General features: G+C 47.3%; 1 protein-coding gene across 1 annotated transcript in view; it reads left to right on the plus strand.

The window, feature by feature from the left end:
- Positions 1–21252, plus strand: part of LOC147097526 (thrombospondin type-1 domain-containing protein 4-like) — a 452248-nt gene that overhangs the window by 107752 nt on the left and 323244 nt on the right. The gene's annotated exons all lie outside the window — the stretch shown is intronic.

Here is a 21252-nt window from a genome sequence, read left to right on the forward strand (position 1 = left end):
AAGAAGGCAAATGGTATGTTGGCCTTCGTACCGAGAGGATTCGAGTACAGGAGCAAGGATGTCTTGCTGCAGTTATACAGGGCCTTGGTGAGACCACACCTTGAGTATTGTGTGCAGTTTTGGTCGCCTTATCTGAGGAAGGATGTTCTTGCCATGGAGGGAGTGCAGCGAAGATTCACCAGACTGATACCTGGGATGACAGGAATGACGTATGAGGAGAGATTGGGTTGATTGGGCTTATACTCGCTGGAGTTTAGAAGAATGAGAGGGGATCTCATTGAAACTTATAAAATTCTAACAGGAGTAGACAGACTAGATGCAGGCAGGAAGGATGTTCCTGATGGCGGGGGAGTCCAGAACCAGGGGTCACAGTCTAAAGATAAGGGGTAAGCCATTTAGGACAGAGATGAGGAGGAATTTCTTCACCCAGAGAGTGGTGAACCTGTGGAATTCTCTACCACAGAAGGCAGTGGAGGCCAATTCATTAAATATATTCAAGAAGGAGTTAGATATATTTCTTAAGGCTAAAGGGATCAAGGGATATGGGGAGAAGGCAGGGACAGGGTACTGAGTTTGGATGATCAGCCATGATCTCATTGAATGGCGGAGCAGGCTCGAGGGGCCGAATGGCCTACTCCTGCTTCTATCTTCTATGTTTCTATGTTATGAGGGGCTTTGATAGATTGGATAAGGAGAAACTGTTTCCATTGGCAGGAGGGCCATTAGAATCATAGGGGGAAAAATTCAGTTGGTTTGCGCCTCCCGTTAACGCCTTAAGAGGGCACTAATGGGGCGCAAAGCAACTAGCACCCGGGCGCGGCAATATCGGCGCCTCTCGCAAAATTGACCAGACATTTTGCGGCGGCGCTAAACAATACCGCCCCGATCTCCTGCGCACACAGATCTTGACGTCATTCGAGTGTGCAACGCCCTTGTGGCGCCCCGAAACAGATATTAAGTGGTGCCCCCCTCCTTTCCGCCTGGTGCAAGCAATGATAGGTAGACTGAAACATTTCCCAGTCGCTGTGGGGGTGGTGGGGGGGGGGGGAGGTGGCGCTATTTAAACACGGCCTCGTCCTGGCTTTTTCTGTGGTAGACATTTTTGCACCACTCGTTCTGACAGAGAGAGAGATTCTGAGAGAAGGAGAGACTTCTGCATAGAGTCAATGCTGTAGTTTTGGCTACTGAGCATCACTTTGCAGGTACTTTTGTTTTTGACCTTCATTACTTTGATTGCCAAAAGACTATGGGGGCTGCACTGATTGGGGGCGTTGTCCTGCGCCTGCAGATTCGGAGGCCACAGAGACGCAGAGAGAGTGGCAATCATGGCCAGACGGAGGAGGGCAAACAGGCTTTACCCTCCCAGGGTATTTCACCAACAATTCTCCTACATTAATATGTCTGAGGAGCAGTGTTTGCGAAGGCTGCGCTTCAGCAAGGAGGTGGTCACTGAGCTCTGCCACCTGCTGCAGCCAGATCTGCAGCCTCTACTGAGGACCAGGACGTCTCTGTCGGTGGCAGTGAAGATCACAGTGGCTCTGAACCTTTATGCCACCGGCTCCTTTCAAGCAGCTACTGGGGACATTGCCAATATCTCCCAGTTCGCGGTCCATTGCTGCACCGTCAGGTCACAAATGTCCTCTATAAAAGGAGACAACAGTACATCTCTTTCCCGATGATCCGGGCCAAACAGCATGAATGCACATTGGGCTTTGCGAGGATAGCTGGCTTCCCCATGGTGCAGGGCGCCATTGACTGCATGCATGTGGCATTGCGTGCACCGCATGAGAATGCAGAGGATTTCCGCAACCGAAAGGGATTCCACTCCTTAAACGTCCAGTTGGTCTGTGACCACAGACAGCTGATACTCGCTGTCAATGCCCGCTATCCTGGCAGCAGCCACGATGCATTCATCCTGCGCCAGACTGCTGTGGCAGAACTTTTCCAGGCACCGCATCACCCAAGTGGTTGGCTTCTCGGGGACAAAGGTTATCCACTGTGCACCTGGCTGATGACACTGCTCCGTACCCCCAACACCCCTGCTGAGCTGCGGTACAACAAGAGCCATCTTGCCACCAGGAACATCGTTGAGCACACAATCGCCGTGCTCAAGCAACGGTTCCGCTGTCTGGACCACTCAGGAGGAGCCCTGCAGTACTTGCCTGAGCGAGTCTCCCTCTTCATAGTTGTGTGCTGCATGCTGTATAACCTGGCAATCCTCAGGACCCAGCCAATGCCACCAGGCCTTGGAGCACCACCGGAGGAGGAGGAGGAAGAGGAGGAGGATGATCATCAGCAGCACCAAGGTGGGAGGGAGGCACACAATGTTGAAACTGGAAGGGCCGTCCGTCAACGGCTGATAGTAAGCTGCTTCTAGGCCCCTGCTGAGGAAATGGCTTCTGCCATTGAGAACAACATGAATGAAACCAACCTGCAACCCCTAAGCCGGCCAAGGCAGCAATGATTCCAAAGACCAAATGTACATTTTGAATATAAAAACGTATTTATTTTACAAACTCTGTGCGTGTCATTTCCTCAGGAAAAACTAATAGAAAGAAACAAAGAAAAACAGTTATTAACATAACTGGTTCTCACAACCTGGAGATAATGTCCAAAACACTAAACAAAAGTTTGAACACGAACCTCGGCCTTTATAAAAAAAATTGACCAACATTTTGTCACACCTCCTACTTTTTGCCTATCGAGGGTGATCTTCCCTTGCGCACTTCCCCCCTTCCCACCCTACTCCTCCATAATGGGACCCCAGTGGCTGCAGCAAGGCTGCTGGAAGGTTGCTGATTGTCAGAACTTGAGACTGCAGATGCCCTTGAAGAACGGCCTTGACCAGCTCTGGGCCTGGAGGGCCCGGCTGCAGACTGCACCAACTCTGCATGGGCGGCAGCAGTCTGGCCTACAGGCGGTGGCAAGTGCAATGGAGAAGTGACAGTGGTTGCAGCAGGAATGCTGTCATCTTGGGAGAGGACAGCAACTCCCTGCTCGACCGACACACTGGCACTCCCACGGGGCAGCACCTCAGCATCCGGAGCAATCTGCTGGAGCACAGATTGCTGGCCTGCTGCGGCGCGGTGAGAGCCCCGGGGCAATGTGTCCGAACCAGCGACGATGGCAGCAGTCAGTGCTTGCGTTGCCTCAATCTGAGTCTGCATGAGAGCAGCCTGAGACTGGATCACGGCAGCCAGTGACTGAATTGCAGCACTAAGCCGTTGCATTGTGTCGGCCTGTGCTGCAGCGGACTGCTCTACACCCCTTGCCAGCCCATCAATGCTTTCGGTCACCCTTGCTAATGCACCCATGAGCTCAGTGTGCATGCTCAAGGCCTGGGTATTCATTTCAGCGATGAGCCGCTCCTCCTTTGCGTCCAGTGCAGCAGGACTCGCTGGCCAACTCTCCCTCTGGGGAGAAGGCCCCCAAGCTTCCCTACCCCCATCGTGTTGCTGCAGCCCGCTGGGTCCTGGAGCTTCACCCTCATCAGACCCTTCCCCCCTGCTCCCCTCCAGGGAAGGCGTGTTCCCAGTGTGGGCATGGGCTTCCTCGGGAGAGGGTGGTCTGATGCTACCGCTTCATCTTCCTCTTCGCCTGCAGCTTCACTCCCACTGGCAGCTTGGAGGAATGAGTGCAGCGATTTAGTAATTTGGATTGAAAGTGTCAAAGGCTGGTGTTGTGAGGGACAAGTGGAAGGAGAGAGGACAAAAAGGTGATGACCTTACCATTGCTGTCCAGAACGGGGTTGGCCTCTCCAGGGGCGATGGGACCGATCACCTGGCTTGCCACAATCCTGTGGACGCGCGCCTCAAGATCGCTGAGGGGTTGCAGCTGAGGCCTCCCTCCACCCGTCCTTTGCTGCTGTCTCCTATTATGAGATAGCTTGGCCTGCAAGAAAAAGGACGGTGTCTGAGTAAATATACAGCCATGGTCTTGCCTGATGTGCCTCCCATAATTGAAAAGCCCTTACTGTATGCAAAGTGTGGAATGTGCGTGTGTGTTTCAAGAGAGGGCCATAGGTGTTGGATGAGTGTTGGGCATTGGGGTTTTAAGACCCTCTGGCCATAGAGTGAGGTTGAGATGGAGGGATGGAGAGGTATTGAAAAAAAGCCACTCACCCTGACGACCTGAGTGAGGTCGTTGAACTTATTTCAACATTAAGTATGGGTCCTGGGCACCATGCTCCTGGAGGAGACGCTCTGAGCCACCTCCCTCCACACTCTTCTGTACTCGCGCGGCAAAGGCCTCCTGCCACTCTCAGGGAAGAGTATAGGGCCTAGAAATTCGGTGGGGTTAGCGCCCAATTAGAGGCGTTAGAGGGCCTTGCGCCGGAATTATAGCCGCGATCGAAATTGCGTTGGGCCCTACCATCGGCGTTAGCCGGTAGCGCTGCGCCGGCACCGATGACGTCATCGGTGTGCGCAGCGTCCCGGTTGCCGTGGTAACGCGGCCGGACGCCCAAATTCAGTTGCGGCCGCCTCGCCCGTGGCAGCCGCAACCAACGATTGTTCAACGGGATGTTGCAGCACGTAGCGCCGGCGCATTAAGGTGGAGCGGCGGCCGGCCGCTTTCCCGGCGGCCGCCTGCCCGCACCTCCCTCCCCGGACTCCTCCACCACCCCCCCGCGGCACTGATGTGTGTGGCCCGCGAGCCCGGCACTTCTCCGAGGTGCCGGGCTCATTTGTCGGGCGAATTGACCGGTCAGCGGTCGGCTGCAGGCAGCTCCTCCTTAACAGAAGGAGGAGGCCTGCAGTACCCCAGCCTGCCGCACCGCATCGGGTGCCGCAGCGGGGGATTAGCGCCGCAAACCTGCATTCAGCGCCCATAGCGAGGCGCTGAAACCCTCCATTAGCGCCCGCAGCCGTCTGGGCGCGGGGCAGCTGAATTTTTGGCGGGCGCAGCGGCAATTATCGCGGGCGCAAAATTTCGGGCGCAAAAGCCCTGGCGGAGGCAAACCTAATTTCTAGGCCTAGATCTTCTGTGCTCCACCGCGCCAACCAGAGGATCCAAAGCCCGCTTGCTGAAGTGCTGAGCTCGTTCTCTCACCCTCTCCATAGTCCTTGGCTGGAAGATTTAGGCACAGGTCTCTCCAGGCCGAGATTCAAGGCTCCAGTGAGCAGGGTGTGGCTAGAGAGGAAGATCGACCCTCCCCTTTAAGAACTGTCCGGCGTCAGTGTGTCTGTGTTCCATCGCTAACTGACAGCAACTGCGCTGCGCCTGCGCTCTGAGTTAGCGCCGCGCTCTGAGTTAGCGCCTCACTCCTCGGCCTTTGCGCCTTAAGAGAGGTGTGTAGCGCCTGATTTAGCACTCCAATCAACTCCACGGGCGATGAAAGCCAAGTTTGCAGCCGGAGGCGATAATTAGCGCCAGGCGCTAAACATTGCACACGGCCGATAATGGCGCCCCAAACGGGCGATACTGAATTTTTCCCCCATAGAATCATAGAATGGTTGCAGCAGAGAAGGAGGCCATTCGGCCCGTCAAGCCCCTGCCGACTCCCTGCAAGGACACTTCAGCTAGTCCCACTCCCCCGCCCTTTCCCCGTAGCCCTGCAAATTTTTTTCTTTCAGGTATTTATCCAATTCCCTTTTGAAAACCACAATTGAGTCTGCCTCCACCACCCTTTCAGGCAGTGAATTCCAGATCCTAACCACTCCCTGCGTAAAAAAGTTTTTCCTCATGTCGCCTTTGGTTCTTCTGCCAATCACCTTAAATTTGTGTCTTCTGGTTCTTGACCCTTCTGCCAATGGGAACAGTTTCTCTCTATCTACTCTGTCTAGAGCCATCATGATTTTGAACACCTCTATCAAATCTCCTCTCAACCTTCTCTGCTCTAACGAGAACAACCCCAGCTTCTCCAGTCTATCCACGTAACTGAAGTTCCTCATCCCTAGAACCATTCTTGTAAATCTTTTCTGCACCCTCTTTAAGGCCTTCACATCCTTCCTAAAGTGCGGTGCCCAGAGTTGGACACAATATTCCAGTTGCGGCCGAACCAGTGTTTTATAAAGGTTCAACCTAACTTCCTTGCTTTTGTACTCTATGCCTCTATTTATGAAGCCAAGGATCTCGTATGCTTTTTTAATTGCTTTCTCAACCTGCCCTGCCACCTTCAACGATTTGTGCACATATACCCCCAGGCCTCTGTTCCTGCACCCCCATTGGAATTGTACCCTTTAGTTTATATTGCCTCTCCTCGTTCTTCCAACCAAAATGTATCACTTCGCACTTTTCTGCGTTAAATTTCATCTGCCACGTGTCCGCCCAGTCCACCAGCCTGTCTATGTCCTCTTGAAGTCTATCACTCTCCTCCTCACTGTTCACTATACTTCCAAGTTTTGTGTCATCTGCAGATTTTGAAATTGTGCCCTGTACACCCAAGTCTAAGTCATTAATATATATCAAGAAAAGCAATGGTCCTAGTACCGACCCCTGGGGAACACCACTGTGTACCTTCCTCCAGTCCGAAAAACAATAATTTCCTGTCACTTAGCCAATTTCATATCCATGTTGCCTCTGTCCCTTTTATTCCATGGGCTTCAACTTTGCTGGCAAGCCTATTGTGTGGCACTTTATCAAACGCCTTTTGGAAGTCCATATACACCACGTCAACCTCGTTGCCCACATCAACCCTCTGTTACCTCATCAAAAAACTCAATCAAGTTAGTTAAACACGATTTACCTTTAACAGAGCCATGCTGGCTCTCCTTAATTAATCCATACTTGTCCAAGTGACCGTTAATTTTGTCCCAGATTATCGTTTCTAAAAGCTTCCCCACTATCGATGTTAAACTGACTGACCTGTAGTTGCTGGGTTTATCCTTACACTTTTTTTGAACAAGGGTGTAACATTTGCAATTCTCCAGTCCTCTGGCACCAGCCCCATATCCAAGGAAGATTGGAAGATTATGGTCAGTACCTCCGCAGTTTGCACCTTTACTTCCCTCAGCATCCTAGGATGCATCCCACCTGGTGACTTATCTACCTCCTCCTTATCAATTTTTATCCCATCCAGTATCTCAACTACCTCCTCTTTCACTATGACCAGAGGACAGAGATTTAGCATAATTGGCAAAAGAACCAGTGGGGGAGATGAGGAGAAATGTTTTTACACAGTGAGATGTTATGATCTGGAATGCACTCCTGAAAGGGTGGTGGAAGCAGATTCAATAGTAACTACCGAAAGGGAATTGGATAAATACTTGAAAGGGAAAAAATTGCAGGGCTCTGAGGAAAGAGCAGGGGAGTGGGACTAATTGGATGGCTCTTTCAAAGAGATGGCAGAGGCACGATGGGCCAAATGGCCTCCTCCTGTGCTCTATGATTCTATGAAAGGCCATTAATTAAACTCAAAGCTGTGGGTGATTTGGGGTAAATCCTGTGAATGAATAAGAAACTGGTTGAAGGGTAGGAAATGAGTACTCGTTAGATGAGTTATATCACAGTGATGGGGGTGTGGGGTGTGGCAGAAGTATTGAGTGTGGTGCCTCAGGGCTCACTACTGTTTCTAATTTAAATAAATGACCTGGATTGAGAAACTTGATGCAAAGTGACCAAATTTGATGAAAGCAAACTAGGAGGAGCTGTGAAACTGGAAGAGGCAGCTCAGAAAATACAGAATGAGTTGGACAAGATATGTAAGTGGGCAGAGCAATGAAATTTAATGCAGACAGATGTAAATTGCTACACATAGGAAGAAAGAATAGACAGCATGTATAAGCCATGAATGGTGTTCAAATAGCTAAGAATGAAGTTGAAATGGATCTAGATCTAGATCTTAAGAAGACTCATAGGAATAGGAGGCCATACAGCCCCTCAGCCTGCTCATGGCTGATTCGTACCTCAACTCCATTTACCCGCCTTTGCTCCATATCCCTTGATAGCCTTACCTAACAATGATCTATCTACCTCAGTCTTGAAAGTTTCAATTGACCCAGCATCCAGAGTCTTTTGGGGAGAGTGTTCCAGATTTCTACTTGTTTGAAGAGGTGCTTCCTAATTTCACACAAAGGGTGATCAACATGTGGAATAAACATCCAAATAGTGTAGTGGGTCGAATGACCTTCATCATCTGTAATTATCCTGTGATCTCGTGAGTTGGGTCAATTGGTGGGGAAGGAGAAGTAATAACATGTTGTCCAAATGGCTACATAGCTGTCATCAGTGACCCATGCACTTTTGAAAATGCAGCATTGATATTGGGCATCAGTTTCATGGTCATATTGCTATTCAGTGGAAAAGGTGTTGAAAGTTATGGAAATGCTGACTAATGCATCAGTTATGTATTTGATACATCTGCGGGAACCACATTGGCTGATATGGCAGTACTAGCCTGGAAAGAACCATTGTTTATTTTCATTGCAGTTTGTTACTCTGCATTGTCAGGATGTCATTGATGTAGAGGCTGGATGAATGGTTTCAATGTTCTTTAGTGCTGAATCAAGGGAGTGGTGAAGGAGGTAACAATTACTGTTAATGCAGAGGAGCCTTTTGGCACTTTTCAAGTAAGGGGTTTGAGCCGGTAACCAAAGGCACTGCTTTATTAGCTGTTCCCTGACCTCTCTAGCTAAATTTCATTGTACTGACCCTCAATCTTGTGATTCTTCCCCGCCTTCATTCAATTCTTCCTCCTCTGCTGTACCTCCTCCAACTCCAGTCCGCTTTGTATTGCTAGGTTGTGCAGAATGCAGAAAACTACAGTGCTGTGACCCACTTTGCCTGGGCCATATTGTAGAGAGACCGAGAGTGATCAAGGAACTTAAACCTTCGCTACCACATGCAAATTGTATGTTCTACATAAGAACATAAATAATAGGAGCAGGAGTAGACCATATGGCCCCTCGGCCTGCTCCACCAACCAATAAGATCATGGCTGATCTTCTACCTCAACTCCACTTTCCTGCCCTATCCCCATAATGCTCTGTGATGTTCCGGGTGGTCTCATGGCTCTGATTGTATCTGAGATATTCAGGCATGGTGGGGTTGCAGAGAGGTGTCACCAGCCGTGTCTGTATAGGGTATCCGTTAATCAATCAGCTATCTTCTGACGTTCCTGGATAGGTAGAAAATTTGATGAATGGATGAGTGTTGCAGCATGAAGGCATCATGGCAGCTGCCAGCAAAACTGTCGCATGTAGTGTCTGTACTTTGCAGAAGGAACTATATTCTGCAGCCCCTGTATACTGCAGTACCAGTAGTGACCACCCCTGTATATAAGCCTGTGTAGTAACATTTGCATAGTAGTTCCAGGTTGCCTCCATTCAGTAAAGACCTGTTATAACCAACGCCTGCAGTCCGTGTCTCAATTATACACGGACATAATACTGGCGACGAGCAGATACGAACTTACCTACAGTCTGCACCACCTCATGGGAATCCATCCCTGAAGCGAAGTTATCAGAGGTCGAGGCCGGAAGGAAGAAAGAAACAGAAGAAACGGGCATCGACCGTGGGCATCCGCCTCTGAGTCAGCGGAGTTGAAGATTTGCAGGAGAGGCTGTCGCGAGCGGGGCTTGGTTATCCTGTCGATGGTGCTTCAGCTAATCGGGCTGGTGGCAGGTAGTACACTGATCCTTCCTGGGCTGCGACGGTCTAGAGCTCGAGTGGGTGGCTTTGCAACGGGGCCGAGCAGCGTTGTCGGGAAGAGGAGAGAGAGAGGGTGGAGCACACAGGGCACGGCCGGTGCTACGAAGCCGGGCAGCGTACAGACCAGAGAAGAGGGAGGCAAAAGTCCCACAGGGTTGTTCCGACGACGGGGAAATAATAAAAATTAAACGCGCAGAAAGCCGCGAGGAGCTGCAGTTTGCCACGGGAACCGCGGAGATCGGCGCTAGCAACAGCGGAGAAGACAGCGCGGGAGGCGCCATCTTAATCCAGCGGGGAAGAAGGCAAAGCGCGGGAGGTGCCATTTTGTTAAATTGGGGAAGAAGGCAAAGCGCGGGAGGCGCCATCTTAGATGTCCAAGATGCCGAAGACTGGCAATATCACTGCCTTCGATAATGCAATAGAAGACTGGACCACGTATGTGGAAAGAGTCGAGGTATATTGCGAGGCAAACGAAGTAGCCGATGAGAAAAAGGCATCGGTACTGCTAAACTTAATGGGCGCAAGAACGTACGGCCTATTGCGGGACCTGATTACTCCAGCCAAACCGAAGGCGAAGAGTTTTAACGAAATTGTTGCTATCCTACAGGAACACCTAAATCCTACACCGCTGCTGATAGCAGAAAGATTTAAATTCTACAGGAGAAATCAGCATAAAGGTGAGAGCAATGCTGATTACCTTACGGAACTACGCAAGCTATCAAAGCACTGCCAGTTCGGAGCAGGACTGGCAGATACCTTACGGGACAAATTTGTCTGTGGACTCCTGAGTGAAGGAACCCAGAAGAGGTTACTCTCAGAGAAAGAGCTGACGCTAGATAAGGCTTTCAGCGTGGCAGTATCGTACGAAGCAGCAGCAAGGGGAGCTGCAGAAATACAGCAAAAGCCACAGGAATATGGCACCCACGAAATGACACGGGAATTTGCAAAATGTTATCGCTGTGGCAGAACAAACCATGACCAGAAGGACTGCTGGTCCAAGGACAAAATATGCAGGCAATGCGGAAAGATGGGACACATTGCACGAGTTTGCAGGTCTGGGAAGAAGACCAACGACAACAAAAAAGGCTACTAAGGAACCGTACAGGAAAGTACAAAAGATGATGGACAGTAGTTCCGAAGACCAGATGAGCGATAGTGAATCCAGGAACAAGAGACTAAGCTGTCTCAAACTTCACAACGTAATCGCAAAAGAGGATCACCGAACCATTTGGGTGACCCTCACGATAGCAGGGTCCCAAGTCAAAATGGAATTGGATACAGGATCAGCTCTAACCGTCATGAATCGACGAGACTACGAGCGGCTATTCTCACACATACCCTTGAAAGAGACATCCATTGTCTTGAAGATGTATACGGGGCAAAAAGTATACCCCAGAGGAAAAATAAGGGTGCCTGTCGAATACAACAGCAAGGAAAGACAGAAATTGTATCTGTACATACTGCAAGATGGTGGACCACCGTTATTGGGACGTGAATGGATCAGAAAGATAAGTTTAGACTGGCACTCCATTCAGGCACTGACGGTGGCTGGTAAAAAGGATGACGACGTCACTCCTGGACGATTGTCAACAATCTTAGCTAACGCCAAAGAGGTATTTCAACAAGAACTGGGAACTCTGAAAGGCGTAACCACCTCGATAAAAATAGAAGAGAATGCAATTCCCAAGTTTTTCAAAGCAAGACCGGTACCATATGCAATTCGCCCAGCCGTCGAGGCAGAGCTGGAGAATCTGGAGAATGCAGGCGTGTTATCAAAGGTAGACTGGAGCGAGTGGGCGACACCCATCGTTCCTGTCACGAAGAAAACGTTAAACAATAAGTCTGAGGAGCCAAGGAAGGTTCGCATCTGTGGGGACTTCAAGGTGACGGTGAACCCAGTCCTTCACACTGTACAATATCCTCTTCCAAGGATAGAAGATATCTTCGCCTCACTATCTGGAGGGAAGCGTTTTACAAAAATTGACCTAGCACAAGCATATTTGCAGATGGAGGTTGAAGAATCCTCTAGGAAGTATCTCACGATAAACACTCACAAAGGTCTTTACCAGTATAATCGACTGGTATTCGGAGTAGCATCAGCTCCGGCGATATGGCAAAGAGCGATGGAACAAGTCCTGCAAGGAATTCCGGGGACTCAGTGTTACTTGGACGACATCCTAGTGACAAGGTGAAGATGACAGTGAACACCTTGCCAACCTAGAGCAGGTGCTCACTAGACTACGTGAGCATGGGCTACGGGCCAATTGCCCCAAGTGCGAGTTTTTTAAGAAACAGATATCGTATTGTGGCCACGTGATTGATGAAGAGGGGTTACATAAGTCCCCTGACAAAATTGAAGCGGTAGTTAAGGCTCCAGCGCCTGAAAATGTGTCGCAACTGAGGTCATACCTCGGATTGGTGAATTACTACCATAAGTTTTTGCCGAATTTGTCCACAATTCTGCACCCACTGAACGCCCTACTACAAACGGGAGTAGCATGGAAATGGAGCGATGAATGTAAGCGGGCCTTTCAGAAGAGTAAGGACCTAATCACTTCAAGAGAAGTATTGGCTCACTACAACCCATCACTACCGATAAGACTGGCGTGTGATGCGTCTCCCTACGGCATTGGGGCGGTACTGTCACATAAATTCCTTGATGGTTCAGAGAGGCCGATAGCTTTTGCGTCACGCTCGTTAACTTCAGCCGAGCGTAACTACGCCCAGATTGACAGAGAGGCCCTCAGCCTGGTGTGGGGGGGTGAAGAAGTTCAATCACTACCTGCACGGTCAGAAATTTACTCTACTTACTGATCATCAACCTCTTGTCTCCATTTTCAACCCTCAGAAGGGCGTACCGATAATGACAGCACAACGGCTACAGAGGTGGTCCCTTTTCCTAGGGGCACACCAATATGACATCGAGTACAAAGGAACTAAACAGCATGGGAATGCTGATGGATTGTCGCACCTACCGTTGCCGACGGTGGAAGAAGAACTTGCAGTGGATCCAGTGGAGATATTCCACTCGACCATAGTCAAATGTCTCCCTGTGACGAATGCAAACATAGAAAAGGAGACACGAAATGACCCGACACTCTCCTGGGTCTATGATTTAACGGTGAAGGGATGGCCAGCACATGGCGAACCACTGCTGCCAGCATTCTCACCGAGAAGAGAACAGCTGTCAATGTGCAGAGGAACCTTGATGTGTGGATCCAGAGTAGTAATTCCACCCAAATTGACGGATAGAGTGCTCAATGAGCTTCATGAGGGTCATCTGGGAGGGGTATAAATGAAGAACTTAGCCAGATTGTTTGTGTGGTGGCCGGGAATCGATAGAGAAATCGAAGAGATGAGCAAGAGCTGTGCAGGATGCCAGAAGGTCCAAAACGCCCCACCACAAGCCCCTCTACATCCACGGGAGTCGCCCTCATCTCCATGGCAAAGGGTGCACATTGATTTTGCTGGCCCATTTATGGACTCGATGTTTTTAATTGCGGTGGATGCACATTCAAAGTGGCCAGCGGTAATAAAAATGCCCTCAACCACCACAGAAAAATCTATCACAGTCTTACGAACCATATTCGCCAGGAATGGGCTGCCTGAACAGATTTGCTCTGACAATGGACCACAGTTTGTGTCTGAAGAGTTCCGGAGGTTCTTAAAGAACAATGGTGTTAAGCATTACACATCCGCCCCATATCATCCGGCCACTAATGGATTGGCCGAGAGGTTCGTTCAAACATTCAAGAAGGCTATCAAGGCAAAGTGTAATGAAGATATACCCCTACAGCACAAGGTGGATAACTTCTTGTTTGCCTACCGGAATGCGACACATGCGGTTACCAACCAAACTCCAGCCATGATGTTCTTCAATCGAAGACTACGATGCCACTTGGATTTGGTTAAGCCAAACATCCGAAGAGATGTGGAGAACAGGCAGTTTCAGAATATGAATGAAAGGCCGACCAGGAGTTTTAAGATAGGTCAACCAGTTTTGGCCCGGGACTACCGCACAGAGAAATGGCAGCCAGGAACGATCTGTACACGGCAAGGACCTCTAATGTATACCGTGGACGTTGGGGAGAGCATTGTAAGACGCCATGCTGACCAGATTCTAGAGTCACTGAGAAACGTCAACTCCACACCACGATCTGATACACCTGGCGATGAAACCGAAGTACCAATTGCATCTACCTCAGAATCGGTGATATTGGAAGCAGACGAACCAAACAACGACGTTGATCCCGACTCAACGTTGCCAGAAGAACCTGATACCCCAAAGAGGCGTTATCCAGACAGAATCAGGAAGCCTCCTCAAAGACTGAACTTATAATTGCTTAACTTCAACTAATGTATCTAGCAATTGTAATTGTAAATATGTTATTTCATTGTTAATTGAATGTTATGTACTGTTTAGCTAAAAGGGGAGGAATTGTAGTGTATGTACTTTGCAGAAGGAACTATATTCTGCAGCCCCTGTATACTGCAGTACCAGTAGTGACCACCCCTGTATATAAGCCTGTGTAGTAACATTTGCATAGTAGTTCCAGGTTGCCTCCATTCAGTAAAGACCTGTTATAACCAACTCCTGCAGTCCGTGTCTCAATTATACACGGACATAATATCGCAGACTTGCATTATCCTTCTGCATTGGTAACACACGAGTTGAACATTGATGGAGTGGAATCTCTTCCTGTTTACAAAAGCTCCTGCCTCATCTTCTGGTGTCCTGATAGCTACATGAGTGCAGTCTATTATGCCTTGGACACAAGGGAAGCTTGCCACTGTTGCAAATCCCAGAGCTCTCTCATTCTGGCTGTTGGTGTCCATTGGGAAGGTAATGTAGTACTTTACTCTGGCAAGGAGGGCATTAGTGGCCTGCCTGATGCAGATGCATGATGAAATGCAGATGATTACTCCTGTAGCAGACTGGAAAGAACCTGAGGTGAAAAATTTAGGACAGTGGTGACCTCACTGTCTAAGCTTGGTCCCCCGGCCCTGCTGCAGGAAGCTGCATAGATCAACGACAGCCTGCCTGGTGAAGCATAGACGCCTGATGCACTGCTCCTCAGAGATATCCAGGAAATTGACTAGGCCTATAGAGACTGTAGGCTGGGTAAAGCTTTCTATGAGCAGCTCTCTTCATATGCAGTCTTCTAACAGGCCCATCTAATGCTCATTATTGTTGTTGAGGCTGTTGCTGCTCCTTTTACTCCAATTGTTCCTCCATCCAAAGGAAAGAAGAAAAAATAGCACCCTGTTAAGCAGTAAGTGTTTAACCAGGGTAAGTAAAGGGTAAAAAAATTAGAAAGAAGCAACCTCCAAGCTTAACTGTTTTGGAAAGTCACTAATCACAATAGCACACAGATTCTAACGCTCTGAGAGGCTGTAGGTGAAGGCCCCTTTAAATACAGCTTCCAGTTGTGTCAGTCAGTTTGTGAAGACAACTCTGAGATTTTACTCAAACGGTTGGCCGCTGAGTGGGTCTTCCATTCCACCCAGTTAATTGATATCATGGGACCCTAAATTGCATTTATTTATGAGGCACCTGCCCACGCATGTTTTAATTGGCCAGTTAAAATGACTTTTAGCAACTTCCCGGCAGGAACAGGGTGGTAAGTCAATTTTTCATATTTTAACTGTTTGCTCACGCTGAGTGGGTTGGGTTAAAATTAAGGCAGTAGACTCACTTCTTGACCTGTATAACAGGATACCATTTGAACACTAGCTCAGCTATTCGGCTGGCTGACACAAAACTTAAAAACAGAGCTTTTAAACTGCTAGCTGCATGACTGAAACTAACACTCTAGACCATCTATTGAACTACATGTGGCCCAATATAATCTGTAATCATGACCTCTGACCATTGTGCTGTATGTCGAAGAGGACTGCAGTCAATCAGTGACCCTGTTCCCTTCTCAAAGGTGTCAGACACAGCTATCAATCAAACTATTACAGATTCATTAGTATGAACCAAGGTGGTACGAGACACCCTCTGTAGCTATACTGAAACAAAAGGCATTGACAACTTTATCTCTCATAGTTGTAATAGATCATGTAGTCATTCATCAATATTGAATGGATGGCAACCTTTGACAATGGCAAAGATGTTTGTGATGAATTATCTGGTCCTGGGTCAATTTAACATTTAACACTTTAGACACCCTACTCTAGCCAACATCTGGATGAGCTGATGGATTTTCTGTTGAAAAATACTTTGTGTGACAAATTAAATTGTCAGCACAGATAAAAGGTACATTTTTTGTTAAAGTGCAAATGTTTTAACTGCAGTCAGCTTTCCAGTGAGTTTGCAGACAATAATTAACTAACCTGCTGATTGGAAAATGAATCCTGTTATGTTCATTAATAACTAGACATTCTTATTATGAACACAGCTAGCTTTTGCTAGTTACTTTATTGAGCACATGTGGACTGGTACAGTATCTGTAGAGGCTTCCATCTTGACTGTTGCCTTGTGGGTAGCCTAGTGCCTCATGGGTAAGGTAGTCTTAATATATATATACAGCTGGGTAGTGTAGTCTTATATACAGCTCTACGGCTCCACCTAGTGTCCACTATAGAATGACATGTTATTGATCATTACAAATCCTTCTGTTTTTCTCACAGTTTTTAAAATTTTTCCCCTCCTCTCCTAAAGACACTAACTCTTGCAGGGTTACAAATCCATAGGTGCCAGCGGCCTTCTGGTAATTTGCTCAGGTAACCATTCTTAATGTGTTGGACTAGACTGTGAGTGAAAGCAGGCTGTTCAATCAGAGATGGTATAAATCACAAGCCAGGCTGATTTCTGTTCTCCACCAACATCTGCTCACATGCATTTTCCAGGAAAGGGTCACTGAATAGGAGCATGATTTAGATTAATTTAATAGGCTTCCCTTACCAGGTTCCCAATGAGTCAATCGGTAAATTCACTGCTGGGTGTGGTATGGACCCATAAAAACAATACGGTCCCAGGTTTGATCCCTGGTGTGTGTTGAGTTAGCTGAACTCAGCTGGGGCATTTGGAATAGTACCGTTATCTCCATCTCTGAGCTCGGAAGCGGAAAATATTGGCTAGGTTTCCCGCAGCCAGTTACTGTCACTGCACACCCATCACTAGAATATACTCCCATGAGCAGTGAGTGGCTGTGTGCCTGGTGGGAATGAAATACCAAGCAGAGCATACTAGAGGTTCCATCCACAACATGATCCCCACAGTTACTTAATATCTTAGTATTGTGTACGGACTATTTCAGATATATTATAATGCAGGGAAACCCGAGGTTCTGTCTCATTGATGCTCTCTGAAGCTGTAGATTTAAAAACCTATGGGTGTCAAACTACCCTCACCAAGCAGTGTACCCAAGAATCAAACAGGTATTAATAGTAGGATAAATCTTCCATCTCAGCACCCCACATTTTCTCCTGTCAGGTGAAACACTGCACTGGGAGCTCCAATTTACAAAAGGTATTCCACCGTCTTGAATTCACAGTGTACCTCAGAAAACCCATGGGTATAACGCTTTCCTCAATTTGCAGTGTACCCCAGAAGCCTGTAGATATCACACTGTGCTCATTCTACAGTGTACCCCAGAAGCCTGTAGATATCACACTGTGCTCATTCTACAGTGTACCCCAGAAGCCTGTAGATATCACACTGTGCTCATTCTACAGTGTACCCCAGAAACCCACAGATATCACACTGTGCTAATTCTACAGTATACCCCAGAAACCCACAGATATCACACTGTGCTCATTCTACAGTGTACCCCAGAAACCCACAGATATCACACTGTGCTCATTCTACAGTGTACCCCAGAAACCCACAGATATCACACTGTGCTCATTCTACAGTATACCCCAGAAATCCACAGATATCACACTTTTCTCATTCTACAGTATACCTCAGAAACCCACAGATATCACACTGTGCTCATTCTACAGTGTACCCCAGAAACCCACAGATATCACACTGTGCTCATTCTACAGTATACCCCAGAAATCTGTAGATATCACTGTGCTCATTCTACAGTATAAACTAGAAACCCACAGATATCACACTGTGCTCATTCTACAGTGTACCCCAGAAACCCACAGATATCACACTGTGCTCATTCTACAGTATAAACTAGAAACCCACAGATATCACACTGTGCTCATTCCACAGTGTACCCCAGAAACCCACAGACATCACACTGTGCTCATTCTACAGTATAAACTAGAAACCCACAGATATCACACTGTGCGCATTCTACAGTGTACCCCAGAAATCTGTAGATATCACTGTGCGCATTCTACAGTGTACCCCAGAAATCTGTAGATATCACACTGTGCTCATTCTACAGTATACCCCAGAAACCCACAGACATCACACTGTGCTCATTCTACAGTATACCCCAGAAACCCATAGATATCACACTGTGCTCATTCTACAGTATACCCCAGAAACCCACAGATATCACACTGTGCTCATTCTACAGTATAAACTAGAAACCCACAGATATCACACTGTGCTCATTCTACAGTATACCCCAGAAACCCATAGATATCACACTGTGCTCATTCTACAGTATACCCCAGAAATCCACAGATATCACACTGTGCTCATTCTACAGTATACCCCAGAAACCCATAGATATCACACTGTGCTCATTCTACAGTGTACCCCAGAAACCCACAGATATCACACTGTGCTCATTCTACAGTATAAACTAGAAACCCACAGATATCACACTGTGCTCATTCTACAGTATACCCCAGAAATCTGTAGATATCACACTGTGCTCATTCTACAGTATACCCCAGAAATCTGTAGATATCACTGTGCTCATTCTACAGTATAAACTAGAAACCCACAGATATCACACTGTGCTCATTCTACAGTGTACCCCAGAAACCCACAGATATCACACTGTGCTCATTCTACAGTATAAACTAGAAACCCACAGATATCACACTGTGCTCATTCCACAGTGTACCCCAGAAACCCACAGATATCACACTGTGCTCATTCTACAGTATAAACTAGAAACCCACAGATATCACACTGTGCTCATTCTACAGTATACCCCAGAAACCCACAGATATCACACTGTGCTCATTCTACAGTATAAACTAGAAACCCACAGATATCACACTGTGCTCATTCTACAGTGTACCCCAGAAACCCACAGATATCAGACTGTACTCATTCTACAGTATATCCCAGAAATCCATAGATATCACACTGTGCTTATTCTACAGTATAAACCAGAAACCCACAGATATCACATTGTGCTCATTCTACAGTATTCCTCAGAAATCTGTAGATATCACACTGTGCTCATTCTACAGTATACTCCAGAAACCCACAGATATCACACTGTGCTCATTCTACAGTATATCCCAGAAATCTGTAGATATCACACTGTGCTCATTCTACACTGTAGCCCAGAAATCTGTAGATATCACACTGTGCTCATTCTACAGTATATCCCAGAAATCTGTAGATATCACACTGTGCTCATTCTACAGTGTACCCCAGAAATCTGTAGATATCACACTGTGCTCATTCTACACTGTAGCCCAGAAATCTGTAGATATCACACTGTGCTCATTCTACAGTATAGAAACATAGAAGATAGGAGCAGGAGTAGGCCATTCGGCCCCTCGAGCCTGCTCCGCCATTCAATGAGATCATGGCTGATCATCCAAATTCAGTACCCTGTCCCTGCCTTCTCCCCATATCCCTTGATCCCTTTAGCCTTAAGAAATATAGCCAACTCCTTCTTGAATATATTTAATGAATTGGCCTCCACTGCCTTCTGTGGTAGAGAATTCCACAGGTTCACCACTCTCTGGGTGAAGAAATTCCTACTCATCTCTGTCCTAAATGGCTTACCCCTTATCCTTAGACTGTGACCCCTGGACTCCCCGGCCATTGGGAACATCCTTCCTGCATCCAGTCTGTCCAGTCCTGTTAGAATTTTATAAGTTTCAATGAGATCCCCTCTCATTCTTCTAAACTCCAGCGAGTATAAGCCCAATCGACCCAATCTCTCCTCATACGCCATTCCTGCCATCCCAGGTATCAGTCTAGTGAATCTTCGCTGCACTCCCTCCATGGCAAGAACATCCTTCCTCAGATAAGGCAACCAAATCTGCACACAATATTCAAGGTGTGGTCCCACCAAGGCCCTGGACAACTACAGCAAGACATCCTTGTTCTTGCACTCGAACCCTCTCGGTACGAAGGCCAACATACCATTTGCCTTCTTAACCGCCTGCTGCACCTGCATGCTTACCTTCAGTGACTGGTGCACAAGGACACCCAGGTCTCGTGGCACTTCCCCTTCTCCCAATTTATTGCCATTCAGATAATAATCTGCCTTCCTGTTTTTGCCACCAAAGTGGATAACCTCGCATTTATCCATGTTATATTGCATCTGCCATGCTTCTGCCCAATCACCCAACCTGTCCAAATCATACTGGAGTTTCTCGGCATCCTCCTTACAGCACACACGCCCACCCAGCTTTGTGTTGTCTGCAAACTTGGAGATATTACATCTAGTTCCCTCGTCCAGATCATTTATATATATTGTGAATAGCTGGGGTACTAGGACCGATCCCTGCGGTACCCCACTAGTCACTGCCTGCCACTCGGAAAAAGAGCCGTTTATTCCAACTCTTTGCTTCCTGTCTGCCAACCAGTTCTTTATCCAAGTCAGTACCTTGCCCCCAATCCCATGTGCCTTAACTTTACACACTAATCTCTTATGCGGGACCTTATCGAAGCCTTCTGAAAGTCCAAATACACCACATCCACTGGTTCTCCCTTATTTATTCTACCAGTTACATCCTCAAAAAATTCCAGTAGATTAGTCAAGCACGATTTACCTTTTCTAAATCCATGTTGACTTTGTCCGATCCTGTCACTGTTTTCCAAGTGCTCTGCTATTACATCTTTTATAATGGATTCTAGCATTTTCCCCACTACCGATGTCAGGCTTACCAGTCTATAATTCCCCGTTTTCTCTCTACCCCCTTTTTTGAATAGTGGGGTAACATTAGCTACCCTCCAATCCATGGGAACTGTTCCAGAGTCTATCGAATTTTGGAAGATGACCAGCAATGCATCTATTATTTCTAGGGCCACTTCCTTAAGTACCCTAGGATGTAGATTATCAGGCCCTGGGGATTTATCGGCCTTCAATTCCGTCAATTTCCCTAACACCATTTCCCTACAAATACTGATTTCTTTCAGCTCCTCCCTCTCATTAGACCCTATGTTCCCCGACATCTCTGGGAGGTTATTTGTGTCCTCCTTTGTGAAGACAGAACCAAAGTATGTATTTAATTGGTCTGCCATTTCTTTGTTCCCCATTATAAATTCAATTTTTCAATTTTATTTGTCATATATGCAGCAGATGTGTGTACTGCACAACGAAATATTGATTTTTATGAGTCCTCCCAACATTGGAATAAATATGGCATAACAATGATAAAAATACTAATAGAAATACAATAATAATAAATAAAACAACAGTAATAAATTATACGTTCATGAGTCTTGTGACTTGGGGGTAGAAGCTGTTTCGAAACCTGCTGGTACGAGACTGTATACTTCGGTATCTCTTACCGGACGGGAGCAGGGTGAAGAGGCTGTGGCTGGAGTGGCTC

The sequence above is a fragment of the Somniosus microcephalus genome, chromosome 32 (assembly GCF_052327205.1).
Source record: "Somniosus microcephalus isolate GS21.2 chromosome 32, FLI_Smic_1.0, whole genome shotgun sequence".
Taxonomy (NCBI): domain Eukaryota; kingdom Metazoa; phylum Chordata; class Chondrichthyes; order Squaliformes; family Somniosidae; genus Somniosus; species Somniosus microcephalus.